The 7,597-nt window shown below is 42.6% G+C and overlaps 1 long non-coding RNA gene across 1 annotated transcript; it reads left to right on the forward strand.

Moving 5' to 3' along the window:
- Nucleotides 1–2,454: 2,454 nt before the first annotated feature.
- LOC138667405 (uncharacterized) lies at nt 2,455–7,387 on the forward strand. The gene is made up of 3 exons (XR_011318744.1): nt 2,455–2,665; nt 3,214–3,304; nt 7,256–7,387. It is a non-coding gene; the product is annotated as an uncharacterized lncRNA (long non-coding RNA).
- Nucleotides 7,388–7,597: the final 210 nt, after the last annotated feature.

Genomic DNA, 7,597 nt, shown 5'->3' on the forward strand with positions numbered 1-7,597 from the left:
CTGGAGGATTCCGTGAGGAGAGGCAAGACAACCTGGAGTGAGAACCGGAGAGACCAGAGAAGTCCAGAATGGGATTCACCAGAAGAGGACTCTGTGAAAATAGAGACATAAGTAAAGTGCAGAGCGTGGCCTGAAGCTGCAGCAACAATCCAAAGAATGAACACATAGCCCAGGCACCTCCCTAAAGGGGAGGGTGCTTTTTATGCACAGAGCATCATAACACAGACGACCCTAATAGCGAACAGGTGTCCTGCTGTTTCAAGTATGTGCAGGAAGTGGGGCGCGGCTCCTAAGAGCATTTCCAGGAGACCTGCCAAGAGGATGCAGGTTCTTAGCAGAGAAAGAAGCCGCAGATCGTCTGGAGCCACGGACAGGGTGAGTAAGGCTGTGTGATAGGCGCCGGTCTCCCTGCACAGCGGAGACCGAATCTGCGGCTGAGGGCATGACAGTATGTAGTATGTATGGGTTTTTTTTCCATTCAACACATTAGCCGGATGATGGGACTACTACTGTCCCATCATTGGCTAATGTGTCAATCACTGTCACTGTAGTAGGCATCGTCCGATGGGACTTGTAGTCCCATCGGATGATGCCTGCACGCACGCACAGAGCCCGGCAGGCACGCACAGACCCCGCCCGCACACACACAAACACGCGCAGTCTCTGCCCACACTCCATTATAGTGCATCATTGCACTATAGGAACTTCCGATTCTGATATCGCAAAAGTATCGGAACTCTGTATCGGAATTCCGATACAGCGAATATCGGCGCTGATACCTGATATTTGCAGTATCGGAATGCTCAACACTTTACATGAGACGAGAATTAGGCTGCCGTCACACTAGCAGTATTTGGTCAGTATTTTACATCAGTATTCGTAAGCCAAAACCAGGAGTGGAACAATTAGAGGAAAAGTATAATAGAAACATATGCACCACTTCTGCATTTATCACCCACTCCTGTTTTTTTCCTTGCAAATACTGATGTAAAATACTGACCAAATACTGCTAGTGTTACGGCAGCCTTAGCGTTATGGAAGATGAGTCTGAGAAGCGTCTTCAGCTGCCGACTCCGAGGAAGAAACTGCTTGTTGTCTGTGGCCTAAATATATAGGTTTTATTATGAGATGTCAGGGAAAAAACATAGTAACATAGTTAGTAAGGCCGAAAAAAGACATTTGTCCATCCAGTTCAGCCTATATTCCATCATAATAAATACCCAGATCTACGTCCTTCTACAGAACCTAATAATTGTATGATACAATATTGTTCTGCTCCAGGAAGACATCCAGGCCTCTCTTGAACCCCTCGACTGAGTTCGCCATCACCACCTCCTCAGGCAAGCAATTCCAGATTCTCACTGCCCTAACAGTAAAGAATCCTCTTCTATGTTGGTGGAAAAACCTTCTCTCCTCCAGACGCAAAGAATGCCCCCTTGTGCCCGTCACCTTCCTTGGTATAAACAGATCCTCAGCGAGATATTTGTATTGTCCAAAACATTGTATTGTACAAAACAATGTTGTAAAATAATAACAATACCATTGGTGCTTGGATCCCCGCCAGTCTCTGTATTTTCTTGTCAATCCTAACGAACTTGTGTTTCCTACAGCCAATCAGTTGCCGAAGCAGTGAGTAACATAGCCAGAGATTGGGAGCATGGAGGAGATGTCTTAGTCAGAAATTCAACTTATGTTTCAGTCTATATAAGACTAGAGAATACAACATCTCGTTCTATCTCCTGATATGTTTCCCTTATTATCTTGTATTATTACACAGGAGATTTTTATGATGTTACATCTGCTCATCATCTTCTCATTCAGGTCTCTACAATATCGGATCCTCTCAGTGAAGATCTTCTATATAAGAGAATTTTTCTGATTTACACATCAAAGATGGATATGGACAGAGACAAAATGGCGGAGAGGATATTACACCTCACCCTAGAGATCCTCTTCCGTCTTACTGGAGAGGTGAGAGATTCTGATGACGTCACATTACATCATTCTTATCTATGGGAATAACAGATGGACAGAACTGGAGAGGTGAGGACTCTGGAAATGTCTGTAGTGAGATTTATTAATGTATCTCTCCATAACCAGGATTACACAGTAGTGAAGAAGACCCCTAGTGAGCGCTGTCAGGACCCTGTGTCTGAGGGATTGGGAAGACCCCTGAGTCCAATCACGAGACCTCCACAACACCCCCTCATACATTAGGACATTAATGACCTGAAGATCCTAGAATTCACCTACAAGATGATTGAGCTGCTGACTGGCGAGGTTACACTGCTGGGAATGCTGGGACATTATACAGTAACGCTATGAAAGGATCGGGGGATGACGGTATCATTGTGTGTTTGATTCCTGTAAGGTGTCAGGATGTCGCTGTCTATTTCTCCATGGAGGAGTGGGAGTATTTAGAAGGGCACAAAGATCTGTACATGGACATCAAGATGGAGGTTCCCCAGCCCCTCACATCACCGGGTAATCGACAGGACTAAATACACACGGCCTATAATTATCTGTATGTAAAGAATGAATTCAGTCCCTGTATGTGTTTCCTCCAGTTCTATCCAGTAAGAGGACAACACCAGAGACCTGTCCCCGTCCTCTTCTTCCACGGGACTGTAAGCAAGAAGATCCTGATGTTCCTCAGGATCATCAGGTAGATGGAGAGAAGGTGTCATGAGATCTCCCCTATGATGTCTTGACAGCTGTGAAGGTCTTGTGCTCAGTCTTGTTTTGTCCACCAGTATTATATGTTTTGGAAACGGAAAGGATATGTTTCAGGTACACCGACCAGTTATAATGAAAATAGTTTACTTGGACATGATTAAAAATAAAACGATAAAAACAACCTAACTAAGGCTCACCTTTGCGCCAGAAACCCATCCGGTTGTTTTTATTGTTTTATTTTTGATCATGTCCAAATAAACTTGTTTTCATTTTAACTGGTCGGTGCGCCGTAAACATATCCTTTCCATTTCCTACGTTTGATGAATGAACCAGGAGGTTTGGCACCCACCAGACACATGCTAGCAAACTTGCTTGGATTCCAGCTGGATACTACCCACGTGGAGAATCCCTGTCCCTCCTTCCTGCCTATTATATGGATTATTCTTGTGTAATGAGAATGGTGGAGATGGCAGGATTAGAGCTGATCATAGATGTGACTTTTCCATCTGTCTGTGACTTTTACAATATTTGTTTCAGGGTGAAGATCTGACCCATATTAATACTACAGAGACATATGTGAGGGGTGATGAGCGGTGTAAAGAGGAGATTCCTTCATATGACTACCCAGGTGAGTAGTAACCACTAAATGCAGAGAAGTCACAGATTCTTCTCAGTCACCGGCTGTGGCTGCTTTATCGGTGGTGTAGTCCGGCCGTATTACAATCATGTGATCACCATTTTGTCTCTAGACCACAACATTCTCCTCCACCCAAAAGTGTTCAAATGACTTTGGGCATTAAAAGCCCTTTTCTGTTGAACATATAGCCTGGAGGATCCACCTACCGCCTGAAATTAGGAGATGCTGACCGTTACCTGCCCAGGTCTGTAAACTACAAAGACAAATAACCTCATACGTAGAATGTGCTGATAAATTAGAAAATCACTTGAAGAAAAATATTATTATGGGCCTGTAAGGGAAAGCAGAGGGTAATGATGATGTTGGCTTCCTAGATCCCTGATATATTATTGGATGAATCTCCCTTCTCTTCCTCCTGTGCTGCTGAATGTGCTCATATGGTCCCTACAAGACCAGGTCCAGTCTTTCTGGCCGAACTTCGCTTTTATGTTCGGCAACATTAAATGTGCAGTGAGGCCAAGTGTGAAGTTCTGTTCAATAACAAGAGTTTCCCTTTATCCTGACTTTTCAATTTCTTTTAAAACTAACTAACTTCAAGAAGGATTACTTCAGCTGGACAGCACATGCACCCATACTGCCAGACTGGATTGCACTACTTGCCCCAGGCACCCTAATTTTAGTGGCTGAACTGAGCCTACATCGTCCAGAGCTTCGGATTCCAACGTTTACTCCATAACCAGCCCCGCCTGCCATGTGAATAAGGACACATCTGGTGACAAAAGCAAACATTGTAGGAGAAGATCTCAGAAAAGATGTGACACATCTGTAGAAGCCCTAATATGAAAAAAATTCAGAATACTAGAGCAGTAGAAATCCCCATAAAGTGACTGTTTTAGAAATTATAACCTCAGATAATTAATCTATTGGAGTATTGACTATTTTTGATTCCACAGGCACTTTTCGGAAGTTAACACACAGTGGATGTGGAAGAAAAAAAAATTGCAAACATGCTATTTTATTACCCAACACATAGTGCCCAGATTGTGCTCCAGTAGACACACACATCATAAATTTAAGTGGGTTCTTCTCACTATAGTAATTCAACATACATGGATGCTAAATGTGGTTTGGGCACACTGCAAGGCTCTGAAGCGAGAGGGAGATTTGACTTTGGGAGAGCGGATATTGCTGGATTGGTTAATGGAAGCCATGTTACTTTTCAAGAGCCTTTGAGCAACTTAATAATGTGGAAACCTCTGTTTTTCCTGAGTGGGGACTTTGTTTTTTTGTGAGGTGAATAGAAGTTTTTGCTATTATGTTCATCAATATAACATTTCTTTGTAGCTTTTTATTTCATATTTGGGAGGCAGAAAGAACAGTTGAACACCACGCTCTACTGGTTAATCCTATGAGATTTTCTATTAGGCTAAGTGCACACGTTGCAGTATTGCCGCGGAAATTCCGCAACTCCTGCCGCGGATATATCGCATGCGGAATTGGAATGCGTATTCCCTCTAAACACTAGCGTCTTGCAAGCGTAATTAGCTTGCAGAATGCTAGCGTCTTCCAAACGAAAAGTAGCATCGCTTGGAAAACTGATTGACATGTTGGTCACACTTGTCAATTTAGTGTTTGACAAGTGTGACCAACTTTTTACTATTGATGCTGCCTCCTCGTGAGGAGCGGGAAGCCTGCCAAGGACACCAAAAGGTGAGAATTTCATGATTTTTTTTTTTATTATTATTTTTAACATTCTATCTTTTTACTATTGATGCTGCATAGGCAGCATCAATACTAAAAAGTTGGTCACACTTGTGAAACACTATGTTTGACAAGTGTGACCAACCTGTCAATCAGTTTTCCAAGCGATGCTACAGATCGCTTGGAAAACGCTAGCATTCTGCAAGCTAAAAACGCTTGCAAGACGCTAGTGTTTAGCGGGAATACGCATGCCAAATCCGCATGCGATATACCCGCGGCAGGAGTTGTGGAATTGCCAAGGAAATTGGCACAAAGATGAGAACTGTTAAAATGAGAACGGTCATAGAACATAGAACCACAGAAAACTGCACAACATGGGAGGGTGCTGTGTCCCCAATGAAGGCTCCGAGAAACAGATTTTACGGTAAGCAACCAAAAATCCTGTTTTTCTGCAGCATGTCAATTCTTTTTGCAGATCTGCAGCGTTTCTGCACACATTGACTTCCAGTCAGTCAAATCCGTAGCAAAAATGCAGGTGTAAAAAAGTTTGCTTATTTGCTGCCAAAAACGCAAATTGTCAAAGGGAAATGTCAGAAGCAGAATGTGCGTGTGGGCGGAGAATGTGCTTGTGTCTGTCTGTGAGCGGAGAATGTGTGTGTGTGGGTGGAGAATGTGTGTGTGGTTTGTCTCATAACAGACAGCATGAGCCGATGATGGGAGAATAGTCTCATCAGCCTGTGTTCAATTGTAAATCAAAACCTATATATATTCACATACTCACTGAATGCCTAATCTCCGATGCCCATGTCTCCTGCAAACAGTCAAAAATAATAAACCAACATATACTCACCTTTCTGCCGTAGTCCATTTGATACCGAGTATCCCACGTCGATCTCAACCGGCCGCCGGCGATACACTGCGGGAGCGATTATCTCCTGTCAATGTATCACTGAGCCGCCATGAGAGTTCACTGGAGTTCATCAGCTGGAGTTCATCAGCTGATCAGCTCCAGTGCTCTCATTGCACCGCTGGTGGGAACCACAGCGGTGTTGTATGTGAGCGCACCGGAGATGATGAACTCCGGTGAACTCTCACAATGGGGATACATAGCGGGAGCGATTACCTCCTGTCAGTGTATCGCCGGAGGCCGGGTAGAGCGATCACATCTCCGGATGTGAGATTGTGGTGGGATACTCTGTATTAAATGGACTACGTCACACAGGATAGTATATATTATATGTTAGTTTATTATATTTTTGGATTGTTTGCAGGTGATGAGGGTGTCGGGAATTACGTGTTCAGTAAATATGGTAAATTTAGATTCAATAAAGGAGTCTGTGTGATTATTTCAAATAAAGGACTTTATTCTGGCTGTGTCTTTATTTACCATGTAACTGTAGGATTCGTAATGAATAGGTGTCTTATAGATGTCTGTCCATTACTAACCTGTATTCTTGATGTCACCTGACAATACAAAGGTGACCTCAACCCCACAAATATGAACCCCATTGCCACCGCTGTGTGTGGACTGAGAATATGTGCATGTTTGTGTATGGGCGGAGAATATATATATATATGTGTGTGTGTGTGTGTGTGAGGTGAGGTGAATGTGTTTGTGTGGAGAATATGTGCGTGTGTGTGTACACCCAGGCGTCGCCTGATGGGACTACTACTCCCCATCTGGCTTTGCTTTTTGTCTCATATAACAGACAGCATGAGGGGAAATCACCTGCATTCAAAAACTGGCAGCGCTACGGACGCAGCGGACATGTGCTGTGTCCAAGGCGCTGCCAATTGCTGACCGTGGGGGCATAGCCTCACAGTTGCTGTTTTGTTACAGCATATGTAGGTTAATTATGTTAATGCTCCTTCATAGGCTGGTGTGTGTTTCTCTTTATTTAATATTAATGGGGGTATCTGGCTGAAGAGATTGAACAAGGAAATGACATTACAATTCTTTTTTTTCTTTTTTTTTTACCAGTATATATTTAGCTCTATTGATTTACAAAAACGCATAAAAACTGCACAGATTTTCCACTGTTTTTTTTGCCAAGAGTTGAAGAAACCTTGCAGAAATTTCTGCAAGCAAATCCACAACGTGCACACATAGCCTCATTGTCTTGGTGAAAAATTCAATATTTTTACATAACTTGCCATTGTTACAGACAGTTTAAGTAGAAATGTTAAATGACATTCAAAGATATTTTATTCAAAAATAATAATTGGTTTATATCTTGGCAGATGACTGTACCAGGAGATCAGAGGGACAGCTGACATCTTCAATTTTTAAATCGGATGATTTTGAGATCCCACTAGATACAATTGAAGTGACTGCCGTTACTACAGATATACAGTGCCTACAAGTAGTATTCAACCCCCTGCAGATTTAGCAGGTTTAATAGGATGCAAATAAGTTAGAGCCTTCAAACTTCAAACAAGAGCAGGGTTTATTAACAGATGCATACATCTTACAAACCAAAAAGTTTTGTTGCTCAGTTAAATTTTTATAAATTTTAAACATAAAAGTGTGGGTCAATTATTATTCAACCCCTAGGTTTAATATTTTGTGGAATAACCTTTGTT

This window comes from Ranitomeya imitator, chromosome 2, assembly GCF_032444005.1.
Source record: "Ranitomeya imitator isolate aRanImi1 chromosome 2, aRanImi1.pri, whole genome shotgun sequence".
Lineage (NCBI taxonomy): Eukaryota > Metazoa > Chordata > Amphibia > Anura > Dendrobatidae > Ranitomeya > Ranitomeya imitator.